The sequence below is a fragment of the Tamandua tetradactyla genome, chromosome 7, assembly GCF_023851605.1.
Source record: "Tamandua tetradactyla isolate mTamTet1 chromosome 7, mTamTet1.pri, whole genome shotgun sequence".
In the NCBI taxonomy this organism is placed as follows: Eukaryota; Metazoa; Chordata; class Mammalia; order Pilosa; family Myrmecophagidae; genus Tamandua; species Tamandua tetradactyla.
Genome location: NC_135333.1, coordinates 70441252 through 70452988, shown reverse-complemented (window position 1 = coordinate 70452988; position 11737 = coordinate 70441252).

Sequence of the window (11737 nt, the reverse complement as noted above, 5' to 3'; positions counted from 1 at the left end):
ATTTATTTATTTTTTATCCATATGTTTTACTCATCTGTCCATAAGGTAGATAAAGGAAGCATTAGAAACAAGGTTTTCACAATTGCACAGTAACATTGTGAAAGCTATATCATTATACAATCATCTTCAAGAAAGATGGCTACTGGAACACCACTCTACATTTTCAGGCAGATCCCTCCAGCTTCTCTGTAATGCCTTAACTAAAAAGGTGATATCTATTTAATGCATAAGAAGAACCTTCAGGATAACCTCTCAATTCCATTTGGAATCTCTCAGCCATTGACACTTTATTTGGTCTCATTTCTCTCTTCCCCCTTTTGGTTGAGAAGGTTTTCTAAATCCCTTGATGCTAACTTCCAGCTCATTCCAGGTTTTCTGTCCCACATTGCCAGGAAGGTTCATATCCCTGAGAGTCATGTCCCACATAGAGAAGAGGAGGGCAGTGAGTTTGCTTGTCATGTTGGCTGAGAGAGGGAGACCACATCTGAGCAACAAAAGAGAATGTCTTGGGGGTGACTCTTAGGCCTCATTTTAAGTAGGTTTAGTCTACCCTTTTTTTTTTAATTTTTATTAATGAAACCAATCAACATACAATATGAACATTCTTTTTTTTCAACACATAGTTGTATTTTCATTATCATGATCATTTCGTAGCACATTTGCATCAATTCAGAAAAAGAAATAAAAAGAAAACAGAAAAAAATTCATACATACCATATCCCTTACCCCTCCCTTTCATTCATCACTAGCATTTCATTCTACTAAATTTATTTTAACATTTATTTCCCTATTATTTATTTATTTTTAATCCATATGTTTTACTCATCTGTCCATAAGATGGATAAAAGAAGCATCAGATACAAGGTTTTCACAATCACACAGCCACATTGTGAAAGTTTTATCATTATACAATCATCTTCAAGAAACATGGCTACTGGAACACAGCCCTACATTTTCAGGCAGTTCCCTCCAGCTTCTCTGTAATGCCTTAACTAAAAAGGTGATATCTATTTAATGCATAAGAATAACCTCCAGGATAACCTCTCAACTCCATTGGAAATCTATCAGCCATTGACACTTTATTTTGTCTCATTTCTCTCTCCCCTGTTTTGGGAGAAGGTTTTCTAAATTCCTTGATGCTGACTTCCAGCTCATTCTAGGATTTCTGTCCATGTTGCCAGGAAGGTCCACACCCCTGGGAGTCATGTCCCACTAAGAGAGGGGGAGGGCAGTGTGAGTTTGCTTGTCATGTTGGCTGAAAGAGGGAGGCCACATCTGAGCAACAAAAGAGGCTGTCTTGGGGGTGACTGTTAGGCCTCATTTTAAGTAGGCCTAGCCTATCCTTTGCAGGGTGAAGTTTCATATGAACAAATAGCAAGATTGGGGGCTCAGTCTATTGCCTTGGTTGTCCCCACTGCTTGTGAGAATATCAAGAATTCTCCACTTGGGGAAATTGAATTTTCCCACTTTCTCACCATTCCCCAAAGGGACTTTGCAAATACTTTTTAACTCATTGTTCAAATTCTTCTGGCATTTATTGAAGCATCACTCTGGACAAACCTACAAAATCTCATGCTCTACTCAAGGTTCCATGTACTTATGGTGTTCAATTAAGCTGTTCACATAAGTTTTATTAGGAAATGCGCTAGTCAAAACATAAATTTTGTACCAAATATACATTTTCTGATTTAGTCTCACCCATAAGTTAAAGTTTTAAAATACTAATTACCATCTATTTTCAATTACCCTGGATTATTGACACTCCTTTGTTCTTCCTAATGTAAAACATTTTAAAATTTTTACAGTCACTATCATTATATACTCTAGGCATTCCTAGAGTCTTTATCATTTATCTTATCTCAGTCTTTATCATTTATCTTTCCTCTGATTTCATTTGTGCTCCCAACCCTCCACCCTCTATCATTCTGACATTCAACTTCATTCAGTGTCCTAACATTATTGTGTTACAGTTCAGTGTTCTAACATTATTGTGTTACAGTTAGGTAGTATTGGGCTATCCATTTCTGAATTTTTACAATCAGTCCCCTTGCACAATCTGTATCCCTTCAGTTCCAATTACCCAATATCTATCCTATTTCTGTCTCCTGATGGCCTCTGTTCTTTAACTGAAATTATCCAAGTTCATTCACTAATGTTAGTTCATATCAGTGAGACCATATGGTATTTGTCCTTTTGTTTCTGGCTAATCTCACTCAGCAAAATGACCTTAAGGTCCATCCATCTTGTTACATCCTTCATAACTTTATTCTGTCTCACAGCAGTATAATATTCCATCATATGTATATACCACAGCTTGTTTAGCCATTCGTCTGTTGATGGACATTTGGGCTGTTTCCATCTCTTTGCAGTTGTAAATAATGTTGCTATAAACATTGGTGTGCAAATGCCCATTTGGGTCTTTGCCCCCTAGGTCCTCTGAGTAGATACCTAGCAATTGTATTGCCAGATCATATGGCAATTCTATACTTAACTTCCTGACGAACCGCCAAACTGCCATCCATAGTGGTTGTACCATTTGACATCCCACCAACAGTGAATAAGTGTGCCTCTTTCTCCACATCTTCTCCAGCACTTGTTCTTTTCTATTTTAATGATAATGACCATTTTGGTGGGTGTGAGATGATATCTCATTGTGGTTTTGATCTGCATTTCCCTAACAGCCAGGGAAGTTGAGCATCTTTTCATGTGCCTTTTGGCCATTTGTAGTTCCTCTTCTGAGAAGTGCTGTCCATGTCTTTTGTCCATTTTGTAATTGGGTTGTCTGTCTTTTTGTTGTTGAGTTGAACAATCTCTTTATATATTCTGGATACTAGACCTTTATCCGATATATCGTTTCCAAATATTGTCTCCCAATGTGTAGGCTGTCTTTTTACTTTCTTGATGAAGTTCTTTGATATGCAAAAGTGTTTAATTTTGAGGAGTTCCCATTTATCTCTTTCTTTCTTCAGTGCTTGTGCTTTGGGTGTAAGGTCTAGGAAACCACCTCCTATTATAAGATTTATAAGATATCTCCCTACATTTTCTTCTAACAGTTTTGTGGTCTTAGATCTAATGTTTAGGGCTTTGATCCATTTTGAGTTAACTTTTGTATAGGGTGTGAGATACGGGTCCTCTTTCATTCTTTTGCATATGGATATCCAGTTCTCTAGGCACCATTTATTGAAGAGACTGTTCTGTCCCAGATGAGTTGGCTTGACTGCCTTATCAGAGATCAATTGTCATAGATGAGAGGCCCTATATCTGAACACTTCATTTGATTCCTTTGGTCAGTATATCTATCTTTATACCAGAACCATGCTGTTTTGACTACCGTAGCTTTACAATGTGACTTAAAGTCAGTTAGTGTGAGACCTCTGACTTCATTTTTCTTTCTCAGGATACTTTTAGCTATTTGGGGCACCTGCCCTTCCAGACAAATTTGGTTATTGGTTTTTCTATTTCTGAAAAGTAAGATTTTTTAAAAATTTTAATTGGTATTGCATTGAATCTGTAAATCAATTTAGGTAGAATTGACATCTTAACTATATTTAGTCTTCCAATCCATGAACACAATATGCTCTTCCATTTATTTAAGTCTTCTGTGATTTCTTTAACAATTTCTTATAGTTTTTTTCTGTATAGGTCTTTTGTCTCTTTAGCTAAATTTATTCCTAAATATTTTATTCTTTTGGTTACAATTGTAAATAGATTTTTTTCATGATTTCCCCCTCAGTTTGTTCATTACTAGTGTATAGAAACATGACAGATTTTTGAGTGTTGATCTTGTAACTTGCCACTTTGCTGTACTCATTTTTAGCTCTAGTAGTTTTGCTGTGGATTTTTTTTTTGACATATAATATCATATCATCTGCAAACAGAGTTTTACTTCTTCCTTTCCAATTTTGATGCCTTATATTTCTTTTTCTTGTCTAATTGCTCTGGCTAGAACTCCCAACACAATGTTGAATAACAGTGGTGATAGTGGACATCCTTGTCTTGTTCCTGATCTTAGGGGGAAAGTTTTCAGTCTTTCCCTATTGAGGATGATGTTAGCTGTGGGTTTTTCATATAGTCCCTTTATCATATTGAGGAAGTTCCCTTCTATTCCTATCCTTTGAAGTGTTTTCAACAGGAAAGGGTGTTGACTTTTGTCAAATGCCTTTTCTGTATCAATCGAGATCTTATGTGTTTTTTCTGTTTTGATTTGTTGATATCATGTATTATATTAATATATTTTCTTATGTTGAACCATCATTGCATACCTAGGATGAATCCTACTTGGTCATGGTGTATAATTCTTTTTAATGTGCTGGATTTGACTTGTGAGAATTTGTTGAGGATTTTTTGCATCTATATTCATTAGAAAGATGGGTCTGTAATCCTCTTTTCTTGTAATATATTTGTATGGCTTTGGTATGAGCGTGATATTGGCTTCATAGAATGAGTTAGGAAGCCTTTCCTGCTTTTCAATGTTTTTGAAGAGTTTGACCAGTTTGGTACTAATTATTTCTTGAATGTTTGGTAGAATTCACATGTGAAGCCATCTGGTCCTGGATTTTTCTTTTTGGGGAACTTTTCAATGACTGCTTCAATTTCTTTACTTGTGATTGTTTTATTGAGGTCGTTTGTTTCTTCTCGAGTCAATGTTCATTGTTCATGCCTTTCTGGAAAGTTGTCCATTTCATCTAAGTTGTCTAGTTTATTAGCATAAAGTTGTTCATAGTATCCTCTCATTACTTCCTTTATTTCTTTAGGGTCAGTGGTTATATTTCCCCTTCCATTTCTCATTTTATTTATTTGCTCTCTTCTTCTTTTTGTCAACCTTGCTAAGGGTCCACCAATCTTATTCATTTTCTCCTAGAACCAATTTCTGGTTTTGTTGATTTTCTGGATTGTTCTCAATTTCATTTATTTCTGATCTAATCTTTGTTATTTATTTCCTTTTGCTTGCTTTGGGGTTAGTTTGCTGTTCTTCCTCTACTTCTTCCAAATGGACAGTCAATTCCTTGATTTTTGCTCTTTCTTCTTTTTTTGATATAGGCACTTAGGGGAATAAATTTCCCTCTTAGCACTGCCTTTGCTGCATCCCATAAATTTTGATATGTTGTACTTTCATTTTCATTTGCCTCGAGATATTTACTGATTTCTCTTGCATTTTCTTCCTTGACCACTGGTTGTTTAAGGGTGTGTTGTTGAGCCTTCATATATTTGTGAATTTTCTGGCACTCTGCCTATTATTGATTTCTAACTTCATTCCTTTATGATTTGAGAAAGTGTTTTGCATTATTTCAATCTTTTTAAATTTATTGAGACTTGCTTTGTCACCCAGCATATGGTGTATCCTTGAAAATGATCCCTGAGCACTTGTGAAAAAGGTATATCCTGCTGTTGTGGGGTGTAATGTTCTATAAACATATGTGAAGTCTAGCTCATTTATTGTATTATTCAAATTCTCTGTTTCTTTATTGATCCTCTGTCTAGATATTCTGTTCACTGATGAGAATGGGGAATTGAAGTCTCCAGCTTTTATGGTAGATGTGTCTATTTCTCTTTTCAGTGTTTGCCTCGTGTATTTTGGAGCATTCTGGCTCATGCATAAATATTTATGATTGCTATGTCTTCTTGTTGAATTGTTTCTTTTATTAATAGTGTCCTTCTTTGTCTCTTTTAACTGTTTTACATTTGAAGTCTAATTTGTTGCATATTAGTATAGCTACTCCTGCTCTTTTCTGGTTGTTATTTGCATGAAATATCTTTTCCCAACCTTTCACTTTCAACCTATGTTTATCCTTGGGTCTAAGATGTGTTTTCTGTAGATAGCATATAGATGAAGTCCTGTTTTTTAATCCATTCTGCCAGTCTATGTCTTTTGATTGGGGAGTTAAATACTTTAACATTTAGTGTTATTACTGTATGGGCAGTACTTTCTTCTACTGTTTTGCCTTTTGGATTTTTTATGTCATATCTAATTTTCCTTCTTTTTACCTTTACTCATAGTCTTCCTTTCTACACTCTTCTCCACACCTCTTTCTCCTGTCTTTTTGTATCTGTCTCCAGTGCTTCTTTTAGCATTTCTTGCAGAGCCGTTCTCTTGGTCACAAATTGTCTCATTGATTTTTTTGTCTCAAAATGTTTTAATTTTCTCCATCATTTTCAAAGGACAGTTTTGCTGGATATAGAATTATTGGTTGGCAGTTTTTCTTTTAGTAATTTAATATCATCCCACTGTCTTCTGCCTCCATGGTTTCTGCTGAAAAATCTGTACATACTCTTATTGGGCTTCCCTTGTATGTGATGGATTGCCTTTCTCTTGCTGCTTTCAAGAGTCTGTCTTTCTCTTTGACCTTTGACATTCTGATTAGTAAGTGTCTTGGAGTATGTCTATTTGGATCTATTCTGTTTGGGGTATGCTGTACTTCTTGGATCTGCAATTTTCAGTCTTTCATAAGAGTTGGGAAATTTTCAGTGATAATTTCCTCCATTAGTTTTTCTCCTCCTTTTCCCTTCTCTTCTCCTTCTGGGACACCCACAACATGTATATTCATGTGCTTCATGTTGTCATTCAATTCCCTGAGTCCCTGCTCATATTTTTCCATTCTTTTCCCTATATTTTCTTTTGCTTGTCAGATTTCAGATGTCTCGTCCTCCAGTTCACTAATCCTATCTTTTGCCTCTTAAATCTGACATTGTAGAATTCCATTGTTTTTTTTTCCATCTCTTCTACTGTGCCTTTCATTCCCATAAGTTCTGTGATTTGTTTTTTTTCAGACTTTCAATTTCTTCTTTTTGTTCATTCTTGCCTTCTCTATATCCTCCCTCAATTCACTGATTTGATTTTTGATGAGGTTTTTCATGTCTGTTTGAACATTCTGAATGAATTGTTTCAACTCCTGTATCTCATTTGAATTTTTGGTTTGTTCCTTTGACTTTGTTCAGTCTTCCTAGTATGCTTCATTATTTTTTGCTGGTGTCTAGGCATTTAATTTTCTTAAATAGTTTATTCTGGGGATTGTTTCCACTTTTTTTACCAAGGATTTCCTTGCTGGATGACTTTGTTGTCTATCTGTTCTTTGGCATTCAGTTCAGCTTATTCTGGACTACCAGTTTAGGTTTTGTTTAAGAGATCAGAATTTTTCAGTTCTTGCTTTCTTGTTTCTTGCTCTGCCTGTAGGGTACCTTTTTCCCCCTTTAGGAGGATCTACTTAGGTATTATAGATATCAGCCAGATTTTCCCAGACCAAGCTGGCCTCCTGTTAGAAGGAAAGAGTCATCTGCAATAGTTTTCTCTGAGGGTGAGACCCAGCAGATTGAAAGGCTTTCCTATGAAGTCTCTGGGCTCTCTGTTGTTCCTATCCTGCCCAGTATGTGGCACTTGTCTGCCTGCAGATCCCACCAGCATAAAGTGATTCAGTATTTTTAACTTTAGTAGACTCTCACTGCTGGGGGCATGGTGGAGACAGAGGGGAGCTTGCAGTCTGGGTTTAATTGCTTCACTTTTCCAGACCCTGCGGCCTGAACTCTTTAAGGGAGGGGTTCCACCTGAGCTGGGCCCCAACCCTTTTCTGGGGAAGGCACAGGATGCAGGCAAACACTCAAACAAGCTTAATTCTGCCTATGCCTGGGGCATGGCACCTGGGAAGCCTTCCAGCTGTATCCAAAGAGCTGTCAAGCTGTAGAAACACAGCCACCAAAACGAAAGACAAAAATCCTTTTCCAGAGCAGGACCCCCGCCCCCCTTTACTTAGGTTTGTCAATCAAGAGCTTAAGTTGGTATATTGCTCTGTGTACCTCCAGGTCCTCTGTGCCCCCTCCTTTCCTTCAGGGCCCAGACCTTTGCAAATCCAAAAAACCCTGTTTTTTTTTTTTTTTTCCGGTCAGACTTGCCCCCTCTGCATTGGGGCAAAAACCAGGGATCTCAGCTTTTACTTGAGGTTCACCTGAGTGGGGGCCTATTTTTAGTAGTCAAAATTTGTTAATTAATTCCGCAGTTGGAGTTTGGTTGCGCTCAGCTCCTGCTGCTGGTAAATTCTCTTTCCTTTCCCCTTTGGGAGCAGCCTGTGGGGGAGGGGCACTGGCCACTGCGGCTTGGGGAACTCACGGCTCTGGGTGGGCTTGAAGCTGGTCCAGCTGGTCCAGACTGGTGTACGCTGTGTCTGGTCACTGACGTGGCCCCAGCAGTTGTTCTGTACTATTCCTGGCTATTTATTAGCTGCTTTGGAGGATGAAGTAAATCCCACACCTTGTTAAGCTGCCATCTCAGCCCTTTAGTCAATGCTCAAGTCCAGGATAACCTCTTGACATTGTGTGAAATCTCTCAGCCACTGAAACTGTCTCATTTCTCTCTTTCCCTTTGGTCAAGAGGCTTTCTCAATCCCTTGATGCCAGGTCCCAACTCATCCTGAGATTTCTGTCCCATGTTGCCAAGGAGACTCCTACATACCTGAGAGTCATGTACCACATACAAGGGGAGGGCAATGACTTCACTTGCCTCATAGGATCAGAGAGAGAGGCCACATCTGAGCAACAAAAGAAGTTCTCTGGGTCGTGACTCTGTGCATAATTTTAAGGCTTAGCCTGTCCTTTGCAGGAATAAGTTTCATAGGGGTGAACCCAAAGATTGAAGGCTCAGCCTATTGATTTGGTTGTTTCCACTGCTTGTGAGAATATCAGAAATTCTCCAAATGGAGAAGTTGAGTATTTCCTCCTTTGTCCCCAGTGCCCCAAGGAGACCTTGCAAATAATTCTTTATTCACTGCCCAAATTACTCTGGGATATATCAAAGATGCAGTCTTGATTCCTCACCTTCCCTGGTGGGTAACTTTACTTGGATACAGCCTGTTCCTTCAAGCCTTCAAATGATTTTGTAAGCACCTAAGTCCTTATATTAACTTTTTTTTTTTTTTTCCACGGGAAGGCACCGGGAATTATACCTGGGTCTCCAGCATGGCACGTGAGAACTCTGCCACCGAGCCGTCATTGCTTGCCCTATTAACTCTTTTTATGCTTAAAGTAAACAGGCTTCAATTTCTTGCATCCAACCCTGACTGATATAATAACCTGACTGAACAATAGTAAGTAAATTCTACCTTCTATGTCTCTATAAGCCCCTCTCATATTATCCTTCCCTTCCCTTTTCCTCTTTTTCCCATTAATGCTGATTCAGTGTAACATGGCGCCTTCATTCCTGGCCTTTTGAGGCTTTGTAGCCGCTCCTTTGGCCCCCAGAGATGAAACTCATATTACCATTATTTCATGAGGGGAAGGCAGTCAGGCCCCAGGAGGTTGAGGATGCGTCTAAAGCCCAAGGTTATATCTGACTCAATATTTCATGTCCTCATCAATCAAGATGCCACATCTTTATCTTTACATGCTGGAGGGCTTGGATCTATGATTAGAAAAAAGCAACAGTTTTTTTTTTCCCCTTAGATTTGGTGCTGAGCTGTGGATCCCCTCAGAGACAAGCAATATCTGCTTTGGCTTACTGGGTATCACCAAGGGGAAAGGAAAGTGCATTAATGTATAAATTATTAACCTAACATTAATTTTTGTATGTTTTCAAATGATTCATTTAACATTTCTAGAAACAAAAATAGTTTTCTCTCCAATGCTCAGCCTCATCAAGAACATCAGCTAGTTCCATCCCTCTACCCCATATTATCAACACCTCTTTCCAACATGAAAAAGTTAGAATGGGCATAGCCGAGATACCAATAAAGATAGGGAGAAGGATCAAAGGAAAAGGAGTTATAATGGAGAAGATAAGATTTAACAAATGAATATGACTGCTGAATCATTATATCGGTATTTCTTTTAGTCTCCAGTGTCTTGAAGCAGCTAGGAAAAAACGTGAAATTGTGGAACTGTAACCCATATGAAACTGAAATCTGTTCTATAACCACTTGTTACAATATATTTTTAAATTAATTGCTTTTTAATATATATGTTGTTTCATAATAAAAAATGTTAAAAAAGTTTTCTCTCATAAACAGGATTCTTCATATATTTGTTAATCTCCTTCCCCTTTTAACGCATGCCCTTTTGCCTAAGCAACACATACCTTGACTATGCTAGAACTGTTTATAGTGCAGTAATAATTTTCCCATGGACTCTTATTGCAAATATAGCTGCTGAGTCCTGTTCTTGTTTAGAAACTATGGCTGTAAACTATGACTGTAATGATATTGAAGAGCCAGTATGATTATACTTTCTATAAATAATCTGGCCTAGAAGACCTAGGATATCATGAAAAGATGAGATCTCTTTGGATAGGCAGTACATATGTGTGGTAGAAACTCAACAAACAGCCCTTGGAGCGTTAGCTGTAATCCTAACAGGAAGTCCGTGCACTGTTCCCTGAATTTCGGAGCACAGTTTTTAGACAACGTTCAGGTATTGCTGAAATCTAGCTATAAGAAAAAGTCTGGCCCAGAAAAAAGTGACATTTGTTTTAGGAAGCAAGTGATTTCATAATTTACTAGCATAGAAAGTATCTCCTAAACACTCAAATTTCAAATTCTTCTTAGGCTGTAACCTCAGATTGTAAATTATTTTCCATTTATTCAATCTAGAGCACATCGTTCCACTAATCCCCTTTATCTGTTCAATTTTTCTAGAAAGATAAATTGAGGGGAAATTTATTGTTCAATTAACGGTGTGAAAAATTGTTTCTGGGTCATAAAATTGGCAGCAATACCTTTTAAAAACATGCCCTAAAGGTCTGGCATCTGTAGAATCCATCCAGTATACTTTATAAGGACTTTCCACCCTAGCTTAGTTCAGTTCTGCAATTATTGACTATCTACTACGTATCGGACACTGCCATGCACAGAAGATACAAAAATGAATAAAATATACTCCTAGCTCAGGAAAGCTCCTGGCCATTCTGCAGACAAGTCTTTACTGTTTTCTCTACCACCACTCTGCAATTATTGCATAATTAGTTTCTTTAGGATCCCACCTGCTTGTATACCGTGACTTTCAGCTTTCTCTACTGAGCCTGTTTCCCTAGCCTTCCCCAAAGAGAGGGTTAAATCCCGTGCTTTCTCTTTCCTTCACTTCATTCATTCTCCTAATACTGTAAGTAAATGGTAAGTCTGGGACCAAATGAATTTAATCATTTATACTCCAGAAAGCCAGCGTACACGCCGACCTCGGAGAAGTAAACAGGAAACTATCGATCCCACGCAGGAAATGACATGTTTGAGGGCAAAGAAAATGCCATGGGTATCCCTCTTTTCCTTCAGTTCCTTTAACTCATTTCCGGGTTTCAACTAATTTGGTCCTTCCCTACAATATCAGAGTCTGGCAGGTTCTTCCCGGTCCTAGCCTAGACCTCGGGAGTGGCCAATAGGCTCTTTCCTTTACAGGGCATTTTTATGTGTTGCTTTACATCATCGCTAATTTTAACCAATCAGTAGTTGGCGTAGGAGGTACCAAACTATCCTTCACTTCCTCCCCAAACAGCGCTCCCTCGCCGGCGTCATCTTGTGATCGATTACTTATACAGCCAATCAACACGCAAGTTGGAGCCCAGCCTACCCTAAACCCAGCCAATTAAAATGAAGACGGGAAACGGGGGCGGAGAATGGAAAAGTCGGCCTCTCTTTTCCAAACGATTCGAAGAGGTGCGTCCGGGACCAGTGAACTTAATTTTCGACCCAAGATCTCGGCGTACCGTATATCTCGTGTGCCCCAGTTCTGTTCCACTTCGGCCCCACCCCTTGATGGGCCCCACTCC